We start from the raw sequence: 24538 nt of genomic DNA, 5'->3' as shown, positions 1-24538 counted from the left end.
AAACTTTTTGGGGGATTGACTTTATTGTCTTGTTTTGCATGCCACAGAAACAACCAAATTTCCTTGACAGTTATTTTATTTTTGTAATGAACTCTCATTAGATCTTTCACTTTTGAGAATGATCAGTAGTAAACCACAGCTAATGTAAGTCTTTTGTAATCGACAGATACTTTAAAAAAATGTTTTAATTTGATGCTTCCCTGAAAGCATTTGCAATCAGCTACAGGCCAGAGTGCTTCATCTTCAACAAAGGACTGTCTCAAAGTTCCTTTGAAAAGGACTATTCCAGGTACTACTGGGTACAGAGTTCTGATGGCATCATTTAAACAACTTTGAGATGTACCAATATACTGAGTTTGAATTTCCAGAACTCCAGTCAGAAAACAGATGGGTCCATGAGATCACTAACCAAGATTACATGGAATAAGAACAAATACATAAACCTGAATGAACAGATGAGGGATGATTGTGGGTTATTGTGGGGTTTTTTGCCATGCCGTGCGGCTTGTGGAATCTCAGTTCCCTGACCAGGGATTGAACCCAGGCCACGGCAGTGAAAGCCCAGAATCTTAACCACTAGGCAACCAGGGAACTCCCAGATTGTGGGTTTTGTTTGGAATACTACTAATGTTTTAATGTTCTCTTTCCCAGATATATAAGGAACCCTCTTTTCTTTTGTCTTAAGTTATCTATAACACAAGACAATTTAGTAGACTATGCTTTTGTAAACAGAAAGGAAATATTTATAAATGATATCTTATTCATCCTGCTTAAACACTCCAGAATTCTGAAACTTTTATTCAGTATTTTAATTTTCATGGCAATATGATAATTTGCATAGGCTCAGTAAGAATCTGTTGTCCTGGTTAACACGAGGTGATTGGAAACGTTGCTTATGCAACCAAGGTCTTGCCCATACAACAAAGGCCTTGCCCAAATGCTATATTTGAGAATGATGCTCACTGAATCAGATATGACCAGATGCTTTTTAGGAACTTGGATTGACTTTATGGAACCAATGATTACACAGCTCTCTTGGGGAAACTTGTTTGGTACCTGGTTTACAGGGTTCCCAGTCTTCCAGGTGAGTAAGGAAAGTCATTTCCTGGCAGGCCAGGAAAATGGGATATTTTGGAGACCTTGGAAAGAGAGGAATTTGCCTAAATTTATAGGTACTAAGGTGAAATCTGGTGGTGAAGTTCTTGATTTGGCCTCCCAGACTCAGGGCTTTTAAAATTCCAATCTGAGGTTCCTTATGAAAACTTCTAGCAAAGCCAGTTTAAGAAGCCCTAAATAGTAACTTATTCTTTCTGCAACTATGTAAATAATTAGATCAAATCTAATGAGAACAGCCTATTTGTGTGATCAAGAATAATCTTTCTCTGAGATTATCTTTCATGCAAAATGGGGAGATGGTAGAGGTAAATTTTGTGTTTCAATAGGAAACTATCAAATCCTTCTGGGTTATCAATTCCTGGTCCTGTTTATTGTCTTTGAGCTACTTTGCATCTCTTTGTAAATTGCAAGCAACTGATGACTATGAAAACTCTGTCTTGTCTGGTGGAGATTTAATTGACTTTTCCTCAACCATGGTAAACCAGTTTTGACACCTATCTGCAAACTGGACTGCATCATGTTAATTGTCAATCCTTACCAAATTTTCAATTCTTCTAGCTTCCTTCAATATCTGACTACAACCCTCCAAATTAACTTTCTAATTTTTCTTCCTCCCCTTGGCTTGGTACACTGAGAACTAAAACCTGACAGTTTAGACTGCTATTGAAACTGTAGCTTGCCTTGCAGCTTGCCCTTTTATCTAAGATCTGAAGCAGATCTTCAAGCTAAAGCCTAGTAACTTGATACAAACTTGGAAGAAGACATCACTGCTGCAGACAATGCATAGGTCCATTTTCTCCCTGAACAAGCCACTGCCTGGACCATTAAAGAATTTGAATGAAATGTTTGAGTCATGTACACCCTTATATGAGAAGTAACTAAGATTGTGGGCAACATCACCAAGAGTAGCAACATTCTAGTTTCAAAAAACTCAATGAGTGGTGCTGTATAACCGAGATCTTTCTCTACTGGCCTCTTAGAATCTACCGGTCTGGTTACCCTAAGAATTCAACTCCTTTATACAACATTTTATATTAATATTTCTCTTTTTTTCATTTTACATACCCCTCTTTAAGGATGCCTAATCTTTAGGATCCTAAAACAACTGATCTTTGCCACCACTCCTCAACAGATGGTTCAACAATTTTGCATAAAATTATGCAAAATTGCATAAAATAGCCTGAGAGACTACTTCTCAGGCCCTGTTTTACCCCATTCAGGAAGTTTGTGGCTGCCTCTGAGTGGTTCAGCAATGAATGATATTTATTTATTTATAACAAAAGGGTGGAACTGATGATGTTGAATTTTATCTGAACCCTGTGCTCCTGGAAAGCAATGATAGATAAGAACTCTTCTATCCTTTTAAGACCCACCTCTACCCTTCCTCAATGACTTCCCTCTTTTATAAAAAACCTTGTTTCCTTCCTTTTTTGAGATGTTCCTCATTTACGAATATGCTTCTTATTGCAGTAGATTGAATAAAATGATCTCCTTAATTGTCCAGTGCATTTTGTCTTTTATAGGCCCCTACCTTTCTTTCCAGGCTTATCACCTAATTCTCTCTCCCTTGTTCACTATAATCAAACCAGACTGGCCTTTTTGTCCCTAGAGCAGGCCTAACTTCTCTCTGATTTAGAGCCTGTGAACATGCTGTTCCCTGTACTGGAATGTTCTTTTTCACCCCTCCCTCTCATCCAGCTCAGCTCAGATGTTACTTCTTCAGATAGGTCAGAGTGCCCCCCTCCATTATTGTTTCTCATAGTACAGTTGATCTTCATTATTTGTGGGTTCTGTATTTGTGAATTAGCTTACTTGATAAAATTTGTTTCTAACCTCAAACTCAATACTCATGGTGGGGTTCCGGTTCAAAGTGGTGATGTAGGATGATCCTGAATTCACTTCCTCCCATGGACACACTGAGTCTACAGCTACATATGGAAAAATTTCCTCTTAAAAATCCTAAAGTCTGGCTGAGTGATGACTACATATTGGGCAAATGAGAAGGAAACCACATCAAAGCAGGTAGGAGAGGCTGGGATAAAATCTCACCATAAACCCCATCCCTGGCTCAGTGACCCATAACTGAGAGAGAACTCAAAACCTGGAGCTTCTCCCTGAGGAGTGAAGGGTTCAAACCTCACATCAGTCACCCCAACTTCTAAGACAGGCACTTGAGAGATAAGCCCCTAAAACATCTAATTTTGAAAATCAGCAAGGCTCGTGTTCCAAGACCCACAAGATGGTAGTGATCTGAGAAATGCCTCCTAAAGGGCTCAAACACTTGGGCTCACCCACCCCAAAGTCCAGCTCTACCAGATCAGAGGGAGCTGATCATGCATAGACTTAAAATGAAGGAGGCTCACCTGCTTACATTAAAACTTCAGCCTGAGGGGCAGGCATGTAATTTGGCACACACATCTAGGATCCTGCTGGAAAACTCTCTGGGGGTGGAGACTTATGGGTGACATCTTCACACTCTCCCTTTGCTGTGCTCCAGGAAAGAAGCATTTACACATGTATGGTGCCCCAACTTTTGTGGCTGCCACCCAGGGGATGCCTCTTGATCACCTGGCTCTGGAGGCCAGGGTAACTTGCATTCCTGGTCATATGGGACTGTAATAATCAGTATCACCCAGAAAGGAGTTTATACCCCTGTCTGGTACCCCAGGTTTTTTGACTCCTAGCAGGGGACACCTATACATTGTCTGGCTCTGGTGGCCAGTGGGGCTTGCACTTGTGGGTCCCTCAGGACTGTAACCAATGGAGAAAGAATTCTTAAACAGCTACCACCCACAGGTACAGCAAGAGGCAACAGACCCAAGAGCTCAATCTTTCTGTGAAGTAGACCTATTAGCTAATCATCATGACTGTGGCCTGAGTGGTAGGCTTCTAATTAAACATGTATCTAGGGGCTGACTGTAACTCTTCCCAGAGACCTCAGAGGGTGGATGCTATCTTTACCCTAACCCTCTGGTATCCTCCACAGAGCCAGTGTCTCCTGGAGGAGAGTTTTACATGCATCTGATGCCAGCATTTTGTGGCTGATGCCCAAGGGACACTCCTTGAATATCGGTCTCTGGTGGCCAGAGGGGTTTGTGTTCCTGGGTCTCACAGAACTGTCTCAATCGGAGATGTGGTTCTTGGCAGGCTACCACACCCAGGGCACTGCACAAACAGTGGACTAAGGCACGCCCCACCCCCCCACCCAGTCTTTCTGTGAAGGAGGCCACTTTGCTTCTCCTGGAGCTTTGGACTGATGGTAGTCTTCAAGTGTGGCACATATTTAGTGGCCTATGGAGCTGTTTTCAAGGAACATAAGCTGTGGACACCATCTTTGCGCTTTCCCTCTGCCTTGCTCCAGCTTTCCAGTATCTCCCAGAAAGGAACTTATACACCTCTCTGGAGCCCCAAGTTTTGTGACTGCCACCCAGGGGACATCTCCAACATCACCTGGTTCTGGCAGCCAGTGAGTCTTATACTTGTGGTCCCTCAGGACTGTATATATTTGCATACTTCTAAAAGCCGCTGCCTGAGGGTCTGGCTTCCAGTTAGCCTGAATCTAGGTGCTGAGATCCTCCCTTTGGGACACTGACAGGTCTTGGCACATCCTCAACTACTGGAAGCTATTAAAAATATAATCTAATGCTTGGACAAGCACAGAGATCTGAGAGACGACAAAGGGCTTGGGCAGGGCTGAATAAAGAGTTTCATCTTCTACATGAGAACACTCCTTCAAGACTGGCAGAGGGGGTTGTTTCATCTACTGCATAGAAACCCGCACAGAGAGTCAAGAAAAGTGAAGAAACATAGCAGTATGTTCCAAATGAAAGAATAAGATAAAAATATCAGGAAAAAACATTAATAAAATGGAGATAAGTAATTTACCTGATAAAAAGTTCAAAGTAATGGTAACAAAGATGTTCACTGAACTGCAGAGAAGAATGGATGAAAACAGTGAGAACTTCAACAAAGAGGTGGAAAATATAATAAAGTACTAAGTAAAAGTCAAAGAACTGAAGAATAAAATAACTGAACTAAAAAATACACTATGGGGTTCAACAGCAGACTAGATGAAGCAAAAGAAAGGATCACTCCGCTCAAAGACAAGGCAGTAGAACTCACCTAATCAGAGCATCAAAAAGAAAAAGAGAATGGAAAAAAGTGAAGATTGCTTAAAAGACTTATATGACAACATCAAACAGACGAACATTTGCATTATAGGGCTCCCAGAAGGAGAAGAGAGAAAGGGACAAAAATATTATTTGAAGAGATAGTGGTTGAATGCTTTCCTAACTTGGGGAAAGAAACATACATCCAGATGCAGGAGGTCCAGAGAGTTCCAAAAAAGATGAATCCAAAGAGACCCACACCAAGACACATTATAATTAAAATGTCAAAAGTTAAAGATGAGGAAAGAATATTAAAATCAGCAAAACAACTTGTTACATGCAATGGAACCCCAATAAGACTACTAGCAGATGTTTTCGGCACAAAATTTGCAGTCCAGAAGGGAGTGGCATAATATATTCAAAGTGCTGGAAAAAGAAAAAAAAGGCTTCCAACCAAGATTACTGTGCCTGGAAAAATTATCATTCAGAGTCGAAGGAGAAATAGAGTTTCTAAGACAAGCAAAAGCTAAAGGAGTTCATGACCACTAAAATGTTGAAGGGACTTCTTTAAGCTGAAAAGAAAGGGTGCTAATTCGGTTAACAAGAACACATAATGAAAGAATGAACCTCACTGGGAAAGTAAATACATAGTAAAGGTAGCAGATTAATTAATTATAAAGCTGGTGTGAAGGTTAAAAGACAAAAGTAGTAAAAATCACTATGATTACAATACAGGCACACCTCATTTTCTTGTGCTTCACTTTATTGTGCTTCACAGATATTGTTTTTTTTTTCCTTTTTTTCACAGATTGAAGGTTAATGGTAACCCTGTGTTGAGCAAGTCTGTTGGCACCATTTTCCCAAAAGCATTTGCACACTTTGTGTCTCTGTGTCACATTTTGGTTATTCTCCCAATATTTGAAAAATTTCATTATTATTATATTTCTTATGGTGATCTGTGATCAGTGATCTTTGATGTTACTCTTGTAATTGTTTTGGGGCACCACAGAACATGCCCATATATGATGGTGAATTTAATTGACAAATGTTGTGTGTGTTCTGACTGCTCAACTGACTGTCCATTCCCCCATCTTTCTCCCTCACCTTGGGCCTCCCTATTCCCTGAGAGGCAACAACATTGAAATTAGGCCAGTTAATAACCTTACAATGGTCTCTAAGTGTTCAAGTGAAAGCAAGACTCGTTTGTCTCTCACTTTAAATCTAAAGCTAGAGATGATTAAGCTTCTTGAGGAAGGCATGTCGAAAGCCAAGATAGGCCAAAACTAGGCCTCTTGCAACAAACAGTTAGCCAAGTTGTGAATTCAAAGGAAAAATTCTTGAAGGAAATTAAAAGTGCTGCGCCAGTGAACACACGAATGATAAGAAAGTGAAACAGCCTTATTTCTGATTTGGAGAAAGTTGTCGTGGTCTGGATAGAAGATCAAACCAGCCACAACATTCTCTTAAGCCAAAGCCTAATCCAGAGCAGGGTGCTAATTGTCTTCAATTCTATAAAAGGTGAGAGAGGTAAGGAAGCTGCAGAAGAAAAGTTTGAAGCAAGCAGAAGTCGATTCATGAGGTTTAAGGAAGGAAGTCATCTCTATAACATAAAAGTGCAAGGTGAAGCAGCAAGTGGTAATGTAGAAGCTGCAGCCAAATATCCAGCAGATGTAGCTAAGATAATTAATAAAGGAGGGCATGCTAAACAATAGAATTTCAAAACAGACTTCTATTGGAGGAAGATGCCATCTAGGACTTTCATAGCCAGAGAGGAGAAAGCCAGTGCTGGGCTTCAAAGCCTCAGAGGACAGGCTGGCTCTTTTTTTTTTTTGCGGTACGCGGGTCTCTTACCTCTGCGGCCTCTCCCGTTGCAGAGCACAGGCTCCGGACGCGCAGGCCCAGCGGCCATGGCTCACGGACCCAGCCGCACCATAGCATGTGTGATCCTCTCGGACCGGGGCACGAACCCCCGTCCCCCACATCGGCAGGCGGACCCTCAACCACTGCGCCACAGGGAAGCCCAACAGGCTGACTCTTGCTCGGGGCTAATGCATCTGGTGACTTGAAGTTGAAGCCGGTGCTCATTTACCATTCTGAAAATTCTAGGGCCCTTAAGAATTATGCTAAATATACTCTGCCTGTGCTTTATAAATGGAACAACAAAGCCTGGATGACTTCACATCTGTTTACAACATGGTTTACTGAGTATTTTAAGCTCACTGTTGAGACGTACTGGTCAGAAAAAAAGATTCCTTTTAAAATATTACTGCACCTGGTCACTCAAGAGCTCTGATGGAGATGTACCACGAGATTATATTTTCATGCCTGATAACACATTGTCCATTATGCAGCCCATGGATCAAGGGGTCATTTTGACTCTCAGGTCTTATTATTTAAGTACACTTTGTAAGGCTATAGCTGCCATAGATAGTGATTCCACTGATGGATCTGGGCAGAGTCAATTGAAAACCTCCTGGAAAGGATTCACCATTTTAGATGCCATTAAGAACATTCGTGATTCATGGGAAGAGGTCAAAATATCAACATTAACAGGAGTTGGGAAGCAGTTGATTCCAACCCTCATGGATGACTTTGAGGGGTTCAAGTCTTCAGGGTAGGAAGTCACTGCTGATGTGGTGGAAATAGCAAGAGAACTAGAATTAGAAGTGGAGCCTGAAGATGTGACTGAATTGCTGCAATCTCATGGTAAAACTTTAATGGATGAAGAGTTGCTTCTTATAGATGAGCAAAGAGAGTGGTTTCTTGAGATGGAATCTGCTCCTGGCGAAGGTGCTGTGAAGATGGTGGAAATGACAACAGAGGATTTAGAACCTTTCATAAACTTAGTTGATAAATCAATTTCAGGGTGTGAGAGGATTGACTCCCATTTTGAAAGAAATTCTACTGTGGGTAAAATGCTGTCACACAGCATTGCATGCTACAGAGAGATCGTTCGTGAAAGGAAGAGCCATTATCGATTCAGCAAACTTCATTGTTGTCTTATGTTAAGAAATTGCCACAGCCACCCCAGTCATCAGCAGCCACCACCCTGACCAGTCAGCAGCCAGCAACATGGAGGCAAGACCCTCCACCAGCAAAAAGGTTATGACGAGACGATGCAAGCATTATTTTAGTAATAAAGTATTTTTAAATTAAGGTATGTACATTGTTTTTTAAGACAGAGCGCTATTGTACACTTAATAAACTACAGAATAGTGTAGACATATCTTTTATATGCACTAGAATGCCAAAAATGTCACGTGACTCACTTTATTATGATATTCAATTTATTGCAGTGGTCTGGAATCCCGTAATATCTCTGAGGTGTCCCTATAGTTAATAATACTGTATTGTATACTTGAAATTTGCTATAAAAGGATCTTAAGTGTTCTCACCACACACAAAAAATAATGGTAACTATGTGAGATGATGGATGTGTTGTGGTAATAATTTCACAATGTATACATATATTAAATCATCACATTATACTCCTTAAAAATCACACTGGACAACCTAATATATACAATTTTTATTTGCAGTCATACCTCACTAAAGCTGGTAAAGTCTTTTAGAAAATTGAAAAAAGAAAGAAAGAAACTAAGTTGCCACATCTCAGGAAATCCCTCAATTCTGGGCAAATCAGAATGGTTGGCCAATCTAAGTTTGCATTTACCTTACCCCTCAGATAAGTAAATTTGAGCTACTAATCCCTGAAGCCAATAGGGATCCTCCAGTCAAGATCCCTCAAATTGTTCTGGGAACACCATTTCTTTACCCATTATCAATACTACTGCATCTTAACTATTTCTGGGATGTACTGTTTTTATATCTAAGTAGTCTGTCTCTCTCTCTCACACACACCACCCAAAAGACTCCCCTATTTCTCACAAGTACACAATTCACAGAGTAAGAAGCAATGTTTGACTTATCTGCTCTGGGTCTGTTCTCACTGCTTCAGATCTAAGCTTCATGGCCTTTATGACTTCTGGGCAGGGATTTTTTTATTGTTGTAATTTTTAAAACGGAGATAAAATTTGCCATTTAAAAGTGATTTCAGTTTTTTTTTTAGTATATTCACAATGTTGTACAACCATCACTCCTTCTCATTCCAGACCATTTCCATTACCCCTCAAATAAACCCTGTATGTGGGAAGAGATCTTTAAGGTCTCCCTCCACTATTGAATAAACCTGTTCTTCAAATGTGATAATAATGATAAAAACAATAGTTCCTGCATTTTCAATTGTTTATCTAATAAATGGAAATGGGATATATCAATCTAACATGTTGGGTCCCCTTTGCAACCAAAGAGCTCACATTTGAGGGTAGAATAACGAAAATAACGATTTCCTACATTACATAATATAAGCAATAGTATTAACTGCTTCCACTTATATGCTGCTTTACAGCCTAGAAGGGGTTCTCACATACTCCCTCTCTCATACAACTCTCAGACTCATGCAAGGTCTCACAGCTGGTCAAGAGCAGAGCCAGAGCAGAATCTCTGGCTTGACTCCTAGTCAAATTCTCTTCCTTGACTTTATGCTGCCTCTCTGGCTGGGCTGATTGTTGGCCTAGCCAGTGTTTATAGAGTCAATCTTCATTTTGATATAAAGTTGATTGACTTCTGATAGGACTATAACTCCTGAGCTTAGTGTTATTTGCCTTCTCAAACTCCAACCAGGTAGAGAGGCAACTGAGGATGACACCCAAAAGGGAGTTATAGCCCAAACTGAAGGCCCAACTTGGCACCTCCACCCTGAGGACAAGGGGAACATATACGCAGGGGAATAGATATCATTGGAAGAGCTCTAGTCTCACCTCTTTAGAGGTCACCCATACTAAAATATACTCACTTATATTTCCCCCTTAATCCTGGGATTTCCTTATTCCCTCCTAGAGGTGTTAAGTAGGAGAAGCCAGACCATGTGGTAATAATGACATTGGACCCTCATATCTGCACCAGGCTTTGTGTGGCTTTGTAATCCTCTTAATGACCCTGTGAGGTAGATTAACATCATCCCCGTTTAAAAAAAAATTATTTTATTGAAGTATAGTTGATTTACGATGTTGTGTTAATTTCTGCTGTACAGCAAAGTGACTCAGTTATACACAGGTATATTCCATTTCATATTCTTTTCCATTATGGTTTATCACAGAATATTGAATATAGTTCCCAGTACTATACAGTAGAACTTTGTTGTTTATCCACCCTATATATTATAGTTTGCATCTGCTAATCCCAAACTCTCAATCCTTCCCTCCCTCAACCCCCTCCCCCTTGGCAATCACAAGTCTGTTCTCTATGTCTGTGAGTCTGTTTCTGTTTCATAGAACATCATCCTCATTTAACATAAAAGGCAATCAAGACCCAGAGGAGTGACAAGAAATTTTTTTTTTTGTCCCACAGTTAGGTGGAAGAGCCAAGAGTCAAAGACAGGTGTCTTGACGGGGACACGTGTTAAATATTCAACTCCCATCCTGTTAAGACTTGACTAGAGGATTAGTCTCCTGGTAGTCTTGTGATGGTTAGCTATGGGCTCCCTGGGCCCAAGGAAGTTATATCTTTTTATGCTCCCAGCCCCGAATTCCAAGGCACCCAGTGCCTTGATATTGCCTACTTAACCCACACTTCTCCCACACCCCTAAATCTGGTCTTTCCCAGAAAATTTTACATAGAGAATTAAAATAATAAAATTATTAAATATATTCTAAGCAGCATTTTCAACCTCCCACTTCACCTTTGAGCATACCTGCCATTCTATCTGGGGTCTTGACAATCATACTTCTTTCTGCTGGTTTATAAAGGGTCAGGGAGCCTCTCCAAGTTCCAAAGTCCTTACAAGAGGAGGCAGTCAGACTTGAAACCGATAACTGGTTCTGTTGTTTAGTTCATGACTAGAGACCTGGCTCCAGCTCTGGCTCTTGGCTGGCCTCTGTGAACAGAAAGAAGGAAACTCGTTTTTCATCCTTTCTTTCCAAAGTCCGATCTAACTGTCTGCACGCAAATTCCATGACAGAGTTAGGCGCTTTAGGCGCTAGCAGGTGGAAAGTGTTTCATTCCTGATGGGAATTCCTGGGCCCAAATCCTAACCCCTCCTTCCCTTCTCACAGAAACTCACAGGCCCCTGCTCTCCAAATGCCCCAACATCTCCTAAGCAAAGCAAACAGAATCCTAGCTCAGCCTGGCCCCAGCAGCGTCCCCCTTAATTGCTGACTGCTTACCTGAATTAGGAACCAGGGCCACCAGGAACTGATTGAGCTTAGCTTTGTGGGGCAGTGGTAAGTGCCTTGGGCTGGAAATGAGCAGCCCAAGACTCCTAGGTCCACCTCTATCTCAAATCACTCCTTGTGAGGCCTAAGTTTTCTAATCTAGAAAGCAAAGGTAATAGTGTCTTCCTAGCCTGCCTCTATAGGATGTTACACAGAAAATGAAAAATCCTTTTAAAAAATGACAGAAAGTATGGAACAAATTTGTTAAGCCCACAATCCCTCAGCCCCAGTCCCAGGGCACAGTCAACCCCTGGGACTGGAGATAAGAGTGCTCCAAGCAGGACAATGGAGCAGTTAAAGCATGCACTGCCTTCCCAGAACCTTCCACTCTGTTCCCTGAATCTGAAGGTTATTTAAATTGATGCTGTTGCACGTGGCATGTGAAGACTGTGTGTGTGGAGTGCTTCCCAAGCAGACACGAGAATGGTCTGGGCATGAGTCCATATGTGTATGAGCAATCATTGGAGTAGGGGGACTAGGGATGCCAAGAGGCATAATGACTAATGTGCCTAAAGTGTATGAGTCACATCCATGTACAAAGCACAGCAGTGCCCATCCTCACTCCCTCACCCAGCCCTCTTTTCTACCTGCTATTAACTCACTCCTCCATCAAGACACCTTTGCTGAGGCTTGTGCAAGGAAAACATCCCCTCTCATTGTGATGCTGGCTTAGTGCCAGTCTACAAAGACAGCCAAGGAGCCCAGGCTCTGTCCTCCAGGAGTTCATACCTGTAATGGGAGAAAGAGACACTCACAGACTTGAAGACGTGACTCGCTGTTTAAGACATGTTTGATCTGAGCTACGTAAGGGACATCTAAGTGGAGGTTTCACGAACCAATGGAATATCTGAAGCTCCAGAAAAAGCACCAGAAAAAGGTAAAGTCTGGAGGTAGAGATTTGAGACTCATCTTGAAAGAGATCGTTGTTAAACCAAGGGAGTAAATAGGATTTGTCAGAGATATGAGGGATACCTTCTAGAGCAAGAATGGAAGAGGGTCAAGAAAGGGCTCCTGGGCCCAATTATTGTGAGAAATGAGAGGAAGAAGTCGGATAGTTCAACCAAGGAGACTGAGAAAGAACAGTCAGAAAGCAGAAGGAGAACCAAGAGAATGTCATCATGAAAATCTAGGGAAGACAGTTCTTAGAAAGAAGGTAAGCACAGAGAAAAGTGGTCAAGGAAATGAGCACAGAATAAAAACTACTTGATTTGGTGAGCTTTGAAAGAATTAAGCCTTAAGGGCAAAATCTAGGCAGCAGAGAACTATTATCTGAGAGGTAGGGTTGTCAGAGCCGGCATCCAGGTTTGAAAGATTTGCAGACCAATGACAGGATGGAGGGAACAGCCAGATTCTTACATGAATAGCAACGTCAAGCAGAGGACCTTCAAGGAGAGGGAGATATCAAAGTCACCTTAGATTCCTTGGTCTCCCTCCTGTTTTCTTCCAATCTTATCCCACTTCCTGTCCTGTTCTATCCTGTTTCTAATAGATTACATTGAACTTGACTGAAGAAATATAGAACCATAGCAAATATTTGTCCTCTGATACAAGCTGGGATCTCCCTACTGTCCAACACATTTTCTAGGCATTTCATGTTCTCTCTCCAAAACAATGGTTTCAATTCTTGTCCACTTTCCTTAACTCATTGGCCTTCACCTATTCTTTCTTGGTAGATGATCTCATCTGCTATATGTACCTACAAGATAGTCTTATCAGACCCAAACTCCTTCCACTCTACCTCAGGTATCTCAAACTTTATACCCTTGTTCTCACTCTTTTCTTTCCTCCTGTCTTTGAGGAGAACATCAGTGCCCAAATCAATGCCTTCAATTCAATTCCCCCTAGTTTCCCTCCAGAGCTCTGCTCCCTCATTTTATCCCTTCTCAGGTTGATTTAAGTGTGTGCATCTTGTCTCCCCCCAAAAACTCTGAGCTCCTTGCATCAGAGACTGTTACACTGTTCCGCAGTTTCCACAGCAAAGCTTATAAAGAACAAATGACTTGAGAGAGCAACCTGATTTCAAGCATTCAATACATTACAAATCCTTGGAAAACCAGCTTCTGAGAAGCAGTTTAGCATAGTTGTTAAGAGCACATACTTCTGAGCCAGATTACTTGTGTTAGAATCCTGTTTCCATCATTACTAACTGTGTGATCTTGGACAATTCACTTTTTTCAAATTTCCAAACATATATAAAAGTTGAAAGAATTTTACAGTGAATACCCATATATCTACCTCTAGATTCTACCATTAATATTTTACTGGTTGCAGACATCAGCACACTTGCTCCTAAACACTGTAGCATGCATGTTATTAACTAGAATTTAGAATAATTTGTATTTAACTTCTCTGTGCAAGTTTCCTCATCTATAAAAAACGGGGATAATATTAGTAGCTACTTCAAAAACTTTGGGGGAGGGTTAATACAAGTAAACACTTAGAATAGTGCCTGCGTATAGAAAGTAGTCAAAAAAGTTATTACTGTTTTGAGACTTCCCCGGTGGTGCAGTGGCTAAGAATCCACCAGCCAATGTAGGGGACACAGGTTCGAGCCCTGGTTCGGGAAGATCCCACATGCAGTAGAACAACTAAGCCCGTGTGCCACAACTACTGAGCCTGTGCTCTAGAGCCCATGAACCACAACTACTGAGCCCATGTGCCACAACCACTGAAGCTCATGTGCCTAGAGCCCCTACTCTGCAACAGGAGAAGCCACTGCAATGAGAAGCCTGCGCACCACAATGAAGAGTAGCCCCCACTTGCCGCAACTCGAGAAAGCCCATGTGCAGCAACGAAGATCCAATGCAGCCAAAATAAATTAATTAATTTAAAAAAATGTTATTACTGTTTTACCCCAACAAATCCCACGTATTCAATTGCTCCTAAGAGAAGCAGGTCAGTGTGCCAGTATTGCATCTCCTCCTTCCCCCCTTATTGCCACATACACACAAATTCATGAATTGTCTTCTAGGTCTTCTGAGGTCTCCACACCAATAGGAGTTTATCCTTTTCCCCCAAAGAGACAACTTCCTTCAACCTTCATATCCCTAAGCACTCAGTCACAGTGGCCTGAAGCCATAGAGCTTCCTCTTGCCTGTGTGACTCCTTTTTCATCTGTCTTTGCTGAATCATGGTTAGGGTCACTTGGACAGAACACTTGCAAAGGGCTACAGCAGTCTTTGTCAAAGGAAGTGTCTTTCTTCTACACCATATTGCCCTTGATTCTGTTTCAAATCACAGTCCAATCTAACTTGAAAAAAGAGGAAAAAACTGACTGGAATATTTGCCCTGTAAGCCAAATAAGCAACTTAGGGTAGCAAGGAGGGGGGGGTAAAGATTATGACCAAAGGCATTCCTCCCCTCTCCAAGAGGAGCCATGTTGCTGAAGAGACTTGCCTAACAATCCAATCACACAATCCACCTAATTACCTGAACAGTTTTCTCTCTGGGCCCCGTTGCCACACTTCTTGACCAAGCAAGCAGAATTCTAAGATGGTCTGCCAAGATTTCCCGCTCCTGGTATACACATCTCCCACTTATTCAATCAAACATTAATTTAGGTGGTGCTGTGAAGAGATTTTGCAGATTCAATTAAAGTCCCTAATCAGTTGACTTTATTTTAGGGAGATTATCCTGAGTGGGCCTGACCTAAGCAAGTGAGCACTTAAAATAAGTCAGAGACATTCAAATCAGCATAGGTTATCCTATTGGTCTTGGAGAGGCAAACAGTTATGTTATGAAATGCCTGTGGAGGAGGCCACATGGCAAAGACATGGGAGGCAACCTATAGTAACTGAGAGTGGTCCCCAACCAACAGCCAGAAAGAAAATGGAGACCTCAGTCCTACAACCACAAGGAAATACATTCTTTCCAAAATCAGTGACCTTAGAAGAGGACACAAGGCCTCAAATGAAACTGCAGCCTTGATGTCAGCCTGGTGATACCCTGAACAGAGGACCCAGATAATCTGTACTTGGATCCTGACCCATGGAAACTGTGGGATAATAAGTTTGTGTTGTTTTAAGTCACTGAATTTGTGGTAATTTGTTACACAACAATACAACAATAGAAAACTAATACAGTGTGGAAATTCCTTCTTTTCCCTTAGGTCAGTGAAGACAAGTTTGGAATTTGTCAGAAAGAGTTTTTACCAGGAAACCAAGGGCAAACAAAACAACACAGATCCAGGTAATTTTATATAACATTGAACTCTGACCGAAGAGTAACTCAGACAAGTTGGTCTGTCTGACATAGCTAATGGAACATAACATCCCAGTTCTTTCTTCTTATACCTTAGCAATTCCTGGGGTGAAGGAGTCAGTGCTAAAGCAAGCCACTGAGACACAGAACCTCAGGTTCTGGGCTATGTCCTTTTTCACTTCCAAAGTCTACCTAGTCTTCTTTTTTATTGCTTTATTTATTTTTATTGAGGTGTAGTTGATGTACAATATTATATAAGTTTCAGCTGTACAACTTAGTGATTCACAGTTTTTAAACCAAATATGTCTTTTGTTGTACTACAACTCAAAGCCAATACCCTGTTGTTTGTGGTTCAGCTCCTCAATCATTCATCAGGTTTGTAAAGAAGGAAGAAAGCAAGAAAGTAAGTAAACATTTATGTGGTTTGTCAGGATGCTTTTTTTTTTAACATCTCTATTGGAGTATAATTTCTTTACAATGTTGTGTTAGTTTCTGCTGTATAAAAAAGTGAATCAGCTATATGTATACATATATCTCCATATCCCCTCCCTCTTGCATCTCCCTCCCACCCTCCCTATCCCACTCCTCTAGGTGGTCACAAAGCATCGAGCTGATCTCCCTGTGCTATGCAGCTGCTACCCGCTAGCTATCTATTTTACATTTGGTAGTGTATATATGTCAATGCTACTGTCTCACTTCGTCCCAGCTTACCCTTCCCCCTCCCTGTGTCCTCAAGTCCATTCTCTACGTCTGTGTCTTTATTTCTGTCCTGCCCCTAGGTTCATGAGAACCATTTTTTTTTAGATACCATATATATGTGTTAGCATACAGTATTTGTTTTCTCTTTCTGATTTACTTCACTCTGTCTGTCATACAGACAGACTCTAGGTCCATCCACCTCACTACAAATAACTCAATTTTGTTTCTTTTTATGGCTGAGTAATATTCCATTGTATATATGTGCCTCATCTTCTTTATCCATTCATCTGTCGATGGACACTTAGGTTGCTTCCATGTCCTGGCTATTGTAAATAGTGTTGCAATGAACATTGTGGTACATGACTCTTTTTGAATTATGGTTTTCTCAGGGTATATGCCCAGTAGTGGGATTGCTGGGTCATATGGTAGTTCTATTTTTAGTTTTGTAAGGAACTTCCATACTCTTTTCCATAGTGGCTGTATCAATTTACATTCCCACCAACAGTGCAAGAGGGTTCCCTTTTCTCCACACCCTTTCCAACATTTATCATTTCTAGACTTTTTGATGATGGCCATTCTGACTGGTGTGAGGTGATACCTCATTGTAGTTTTGATTTGCATTTCTCTAATGATTAGTGATGTTGAGCAATCTTTCATGTGTTTGTTGGCAATCTGTATATCTTCTTTGGGAAATGTCTGTGGTCTTCTGCCCATTTTTGGATTGGGTTGTTTCTTTTTTTGACATTGAGCTGCATGAGCTGCTTGTATATTTTGGAGATTAATCCTTTGTCAGTTGCTTTGTTTGCAAATATTTTCTCCCATTCAGAGAGCTGTCTTTTCGTCTTGTTTATGGTTTCCTTTGCTGTGCAAAAGCTTTTAAGTTTCATTAGGTCCCATTTGTTTATTTTTGCTTTTATTTCCATTTCTCTAGGAGGTGGTTCAAAAAACTGGGCATAGAAGGAACCTACCTCAACATAATAAACATCATATATGACAAACCTACAGCCAACATCATTCTCAATGGTGAAAAACTGAAACCATTTCCACCAAGATCAGGAAAAAGACAAGGTTGCCCACTCTACCACTATTATTGAACATAGTTTTGGGAGTTTTAGCCATGGCAATCACAGAAGAAAAAGAAATAAAAGGAATCCAAATCGGAAAAGAAGAAGTAAAACTGTCACTGTTTGCAGGTGACATGATACTATACATAGAGAATCGTACCAGAAAAGCACTAGAGCTAATCAATGAATTTGGTAAAGTAGCAGGATGCAAAATTAATGCACAGAAATCTCTTGCATTCCTATACACTAATGATGAAAAATCTGAAAGAGAAATTAAGGAAACACTCCCATTCACCATTGCAACAAAAATAATAAAATACCTAGGAATAAACCTACCTACCTAAGGAGACAAAAGACCCGTATGCAGAAAATTATAAGAGACTGATGAAAGAAATCAAAGACAATGCAAACAGATGGAGAGATATACAATGTTCTTGGATTGTAAGAATCAACATTGTGAAAATGACTATACTACCCAAAGCAATATACAGATTCAATGCAATCCCTATCAAACTACCTAGTCTTCTTGAACAGAAAGGCCCTTTCTGTTTTTGTCCTGGAGGTTTCTGAACCCTGTCTTTGGAGTTACATACCTTCCTGCATCAAAGTTGCAGTCACCTCTCCAGCCAGTCAGAGATTTTCAGGACTCTTGCCACTGGAAATCTTACCTTCTATTCTGGCCTAGTCTGCCCTCGGGTCTGTGGACCATTGACTGAAGCTTATTCATCAGCCAGTTTGTAGATTTGTCCTCTTTACTGAAGTGGAAACAACTGCCAATTGAAGCTTCATGGAGCTACCTCCTTATTCCCTACTTATAAGATCAAACGTGCCTCTAGAAGCTGCTTTATTCTCTTGGAACAAGGTGACATTCTTCAACTCCAGTCTCTGAAAAAAATTCCATGAAAATTCCCTAAGATCATGCTCAGAAGGTACAATTCCAGTTTGTATAATATTTTCCAGGATAAATAGCAATGTACAATCACCAAATTTCAGAGCTAAAAGGGACATTAGAGAGCATCTAACTCTGTGGTATCTAAACATGGCTTGTCAAGAGAATACACTGGGAAGTTTGTTTGGTACAGATCCTGTGTCCCACACCCAGATGTCAGCATTCAGGACACCTAGTGTACAGTTCAAGACTCTGTCCTTTCAAAAATGTTTCCAGATGATTCTGATGCTCAACTAGCTTTGCAAACCAATGCTTCTATTCTTCTTCCTTCCAGATATGTGGCATTCTTCTTCTATACCACTGTGAGTTACAGCACTGTCAAAGGCTGTCAGCTCTACCCTGGGCTCCATTCACTGTCATATTACTTTTTGAAGCCATGAATGGTAAAAGCAATGGTTAGCAATAGTGATTTTAGAAAGAAGAAAGATATTTAATCCTCACAAAACTCTGTGGTGTGGGAGTATTATTGTTTCCATTTTATAGATGAGGAAACTGAGGATTCAGCAACTTGTTCAGGGTCACATAGATAAGTGGTGGACTGAGCAATGGAAAGAAAGTTCTCCTAAGTCTATTGTTCCTTTTGCTACTTCCCTGATGACTTTATTAGCCAAGTGATGGTGACTTCCCAGTGAGACTGGGGAAAGGGCTGGAGTACAAGGGAATATCAAGCAGGGACTAGGGACCAAGGCAAGGGAACCTAGGGAAGTGGTCCTCAATCTGGGATGTTTTTTGCCCCCCAGGGCAAGGGTCCCCAATTCCCAGGCCACGGACTGGTACCGGTCCATGGCCTGTTAGGAACTGGGCCGCACAGTTGGAGGCAAGCAGTGGGCAAGTGAGCAAAGCTTCATCTGCCGCTCCCCATCACTTGCATTACCACCTGAACCATGCCCCCCTCCCCCCACTGTCCGTGGAAAAATTGTCTTCCACAAAACCGGTCCTTGGTGCCAAAAAGTTTGGGGACCGCTGCCCCAGGGGACATTTGGTAATGTCTGGAGACATTTTAAATTGTCACAACTGGGTCAGAGTCTGCAACTGGGTAGGGGGTGCTATAGGCACCTAATGAGTAGAGGCCAAGGATGCTGCTAGACTTCCTATAGTGCACAGGGTAGCCCCCCCTATATACACATATGCACACCAGTGAATTATCTGGCCTAAAACGTCAAGAGTGCCAAGGAAACCTTGGCCTAGAGTGTAAGAAAATGGTCGAAGTTAGGGGTAATATGCTTATTTTAGCTAAAAATAGGGAATAAGGTAGAAATGAGGTAGAAATAAGGTAGAAAATAAGGCCAGAGCCCAGGCACCGCAATGCCCAGCCCCTGGCCAAAGGGGTCTCAGATATACTGTGGAGGTCTTTTGCTAAAGAGTCCTAAAAGTGATGCAGCAATTCTCCTTTTGTCTGGAACTTTTGAAAGGGGTCTTTAGAACCACAGTTCCCATCAGTTTTAGAACAGTTCACACTACTATGAGTGAGAGTAACTTACCCTCACAAAAGAGAGAAGACTCAGCAGAAAGGGACATGGAGAAAAGAAGCAGAGAAACAGAAATAGAGACATGGGCAGCATACAGAGAGAACAAGCTTCAGAATATGCACAGGAAATAGCCAAAAGAGATTCTACTTGGATACTCACAAAATAAATCATGTAACTGGGAAAAAATTAATCTAAGAAAGACATGTTTCTGAGGTAGGAGGAAGCTGAAGAATGCCAGGGCTGAGAGATATCTGGCCTTGCTAACCAATGAGCCAGGGGTTGGCCTTAACCTGTGGCGAGTTGCAGAGGTCATTCTGGTGATGCCTGGACTGTCCCAAGGTCCAACTGGGGCACAGGGAGATCTGGTTCTCTAGCCAGGGTTCTAGTCATTAGGGAAAATACCCTGACCTAGGCAGACTGGCAGTGGGAGGCCTAGAGAAGATCTTGAAATATGATCCTGGAGAATCAGCCAGGATGATTAGTGAAGACCGGTGAAAGAAACTAAATCTGGACTGGAGCAAGCGTGAGGAGGGAAATGATAGCAACCTGCATGTATTTGGACTGTGTAAACACAACTAAATGGAATGGATGGGGTGGGGGTAGCGGGATCATAAGCAAGAGGGTGCTGAATCTCAGAGGAAGAAGGGACCAAACAGGGATTTAAGGACACTAAAGACCATCTCTACCTGCATTCCAAATGTGTTTGGGCTGGTCCCGCGTGCCAAAATCAACTCTTGCTTGGTCAGTGGAGAAGGTAAATCCCAGGTCATGATCATATTTGTATCAGACCCTACCACCCAAACTTTCTTTATCCAGAGTTGTCTCTGGAATATAGTAAACTCTCAAGGCAATATAGTTCTCTGGGGAAGGAGAGGTCCCTTCCAGATAAGGTGGACACAGAAGGCTTTACAAAGGTCAATTGCTTGACTCCATTTTTGAACAAATCTTTACTAAAGACCAAAATGTACAGAAGATTGTGCTAGGAAATGTTGGGAATACAGAGGAAATGTTGGACATTTTCCCTGTCTTCCAATAGTGTATAACATCCTTCAGGAAAACATGTCAACAGAGCCATACAATGTTAGTTGCATCACTGTTTATCACTGATAAAGGCAGTCAGTACATGCAAAGAAGTCCTAGGATGCCCAGACAGTCTGACAGTGAGGGCACTGAGACCTAACGTCCAGTGAGACTTCTTAGAGGGGCAGGGCCTTGAATGATAACTAAGATTTAATGAGGCTGAAAGAAAAAAGGAAGGTTAGTTTAGGGGAACAGAACAACCAAGAACATAGTTTGGGTGTAAAACAAGATCTTACTAAGGAATAAGTGTGGGAGGATGCTTCCTGATGACACTCAAATCATTCTCCAAAGGTGACCACAGAACAGGTTACTTACCATTTCTGCTTACATATAAGGTCAGCTTTCAACCAATCCTTTACTAAGTTAGATAAAGCCTTCCCTGACTTGGCCCTGTGCTTATTATGACTTCCTTTCCACAATGACCCAACTGGCTGGCTCCTTAATATGGCTTTCTGATAGCTGGATTATCTTCTACCTTCTGGGATTACTAAATGAATAAATATTTGTCTAGCTGTGTTAGGTCAGGACACCTAGAAAGGCCTGAGTGATTCAATTTCAATACACATAATGTGGAGATGTGTTCCAGGCCTGCCTGGGGAATGTTAACAGATATGAACCCCAAAAGGAGCTGTGACTACATCTGAGAGCCAATTTAAGGCCTCCAATGGAAAGGAGGAAGAAAACCCCATGCCCCTTCTAAATCTGTCTGGTATTTGTAGCCACCAAGTTACAGGAGCTGCTTTTGACTGTTTTCACTATCAGCACAATGAAAGGATGTTAAACTACTTAGAGGAAGGTGGTACTTTTCTTTGGCACCTGAAAAGTCTTACTCTCAATGGAAAATCCTTATTATACATTGAGCATAGTCAACACTATAGGACAAGTGTTACTATAATGGAAAAGGGAAACAGATTGATGGTCCCTCCTACCACAGTCTGCAACCTCTTTCTGTAATGACCTGCCTGGCTCCCTGCCCAGGTATTCCTCTGTGCCACACAGCCACAGGCACTTTGTTCATTCATTCACTCATTTAATTTTTCATTCAACAATTTTTTACCAAGCACCAGCACTGGGATATCAGGTACTGGGGATCTAATCAAATGAAAAAAATCCTAGTCCCTGTTCCCCTGAAGCTTACATTCTGCTGGAGGAGACTGACATTTAAAAATCACACAAATAAATATATACTTATAACGTGTGATCAGTACTATGAAGGAAAAGACCAAAGTACAGTTGATTCTCATTATTCACAGTTGTTACACTCTATAAAGTTGCCGCCAGGGGCTTCCCTGGTGGCGCAGTGGTTGAGAGTCTGCCTGCCGATGCAGGGGACGCAGGTTCGTGTCCTGGTCCGGGAAGATCCCACATGCCGTGGAGCGGCTGGGCCCGTGAGCCATGGCCGCTGAGCCTGCGTGTCCGGAGCCTGTGCTCCGCAACGGGAGAGGCCACAGCAGTGAGAGGCCCGCATACCGAAAAAAAAAAAAAAAAAAGTTGCCGCCAACACTAAATTAGTGAATCCTGAACCACTGCTCCCGGCGAAATACAGACTTAAGTTCCTGTGAGCCCCTGGTCACAATGCTTTTATCAACTGATCAACACATAGCTTTGTTTTATGTGTGTCTCTGTTTAAAGATAGTTTATTTAATATAAGTTGTTGAGTCATGAACATTTAACTCATGGCCAACATCACTGTAACTCAAGCCTGAATGAAGCTTATCAAACACATATTTTTTCTGTAAGACGTCACAATCTTGTGCTTAGGAACACTAGACAGCACTTCAGCACTATGCATGAAGGCCATTTTAAATAGCAAAATCACCAACAAAAAGCACATAAAAGGGGAAGAACATGGCACTAAATAGATTTCAAATAGGACTCTTGTTTACAAAATGAGAGCTGAAACAAAAGGCAGAGTATTGCCCTGTTCAACCTCAGCTGGGAACACATGCCTTGGACAGCTCAAAATTCTCACTGCTCTATGCCTGTTCATGAATGATTGCCAAAATGGCATGAATATTTTAAAATTTTTTAATTCAATTTATTTAAATTTTAAAAAGTTCACCCATTTCTCCTACCCCCACCATCCACCTCTTGCAGTCACCATCTGTTTTCTGTACCTATGAGCTTTTTTTTTTAATGATTCCACATGTAAGAGAGATCATATGTTATGTGTCTTTCTTTGTCTGACATTTCAGTTAGCATAATGCTCTCGAGGTCCATCTATATTGTAGCAAATGGTAAGATTTCATTCTTTTGTATGGTTGAATAATATTCTGTTGTATATACATATACACAATTTCTTTATCCATTCATCCAATGGTGGACACTTCGGTGTTTCCATGTCTTGGCTATTGTAAATAATGTGGTGATGAACATGGGGGTGCAGATATCTTTTCAAATTAATATTTTCATTTTTTTCAAATAAATACCCAAAGTGAAAATGGTAGATCATATGGTAGCTCTATTTTTAATATTTTGAGGAACCTCCATACTGTTTTTCATAGTGGTTGCACCAATTTACATTCCCACCAGCAAGGGCAGGAGGGTTTCCTTTTCTCCACATCCTCCCTAACACTTGTTATTTCTTGTCTTTTTGATACTAGCCATTCTAAAAGGAGTAAGGAGATATCTCATTGTACTTTGATTTGCATTTCCCTGATGATTAATGATGTAGAGCATCTTTTCATGAACTTGTTGACCATCTGTATGCCTTCTTTGGAAAAATGTCTATTCAGATCTTCTGCCCATTTTTTAATCAGATTTTTTTTTGCTATTGAGTTGTATGAGTTTTAAAATATATTTTGGATATTAGCCCCTTATCAGATATATGATTTGCAATTATTTTCTGTCATTCAGTAGGTTGCCTTTTCATTTTGTTGATGGTTTCCCTTGCTATGCAGAAGGCTTTTAGTCTGTTGTAGTCTCACTTGTTTATTTTTGCTTTTGATGTGAGATTTAAAAAATAATCACCAGGAACTATGTCAGAAGGTTTTCTTCTAGAAGTTTTATAGTTTCAGGTCTTATGTTCCAGTATTTAATCCACTTTGAGTTAATTTTGGCATATGGCATAAGATGTTCAGTTTCATTCTTTTGCATGTGGTTATCCAAACCTCTCAACACTATTGAAGAGACTGTGTTTTCCCATGTATATTCTTGGCTCCTTTGTCATAAACTAATTGGTCATATATATATGTTTTTATTCTGGGCTCTCTATTCTGTCCCACTGATCTACATGTCTATTTTTATGCCAATACCACACAGTTTTAATTACTATAGCTTTGTAATATACTTTGAAACCAAGCATTGTTATGCCTCCAGCTTTGTTCTTTTTTCTCAAGACTGCTTTGACTATTCAGGATCTGCTGAGCTTCCATACATATTATAGGATTATTCTATTTCTGCAAAAAGCTCCATTGGAATTTTGATAGAGATTGTATTAACTTTGTAGATTGCTTTGGTTAGTATGGATATTTTAACAATATTAATTCTTCCAACCCATGAGCGTGGAATATCTTTCCATTTATTTGTGTCTTCAATTCCTTTAATTAATGTCTCATAGTTTAGAGTGTACAGGTCTTTC

Source organism: Stenella coeruleoalba (genome assembly GCF_951394435.1).
Source record: "Stenella coeruleoalba genome assembly, chromosome: X".
In the NCBI taxonomy this organism is placed as follows: Eukaryota; Metazoa; Chordata; class Mammalia; order Artiodactyla; family Delphinidae; genus Stenella; species Stenella coeruleoalba.
The sequence above is the reverse complement of the archived record's forward strand: the minus strand, read 5'-3'. Positions refer to the sequence as shown.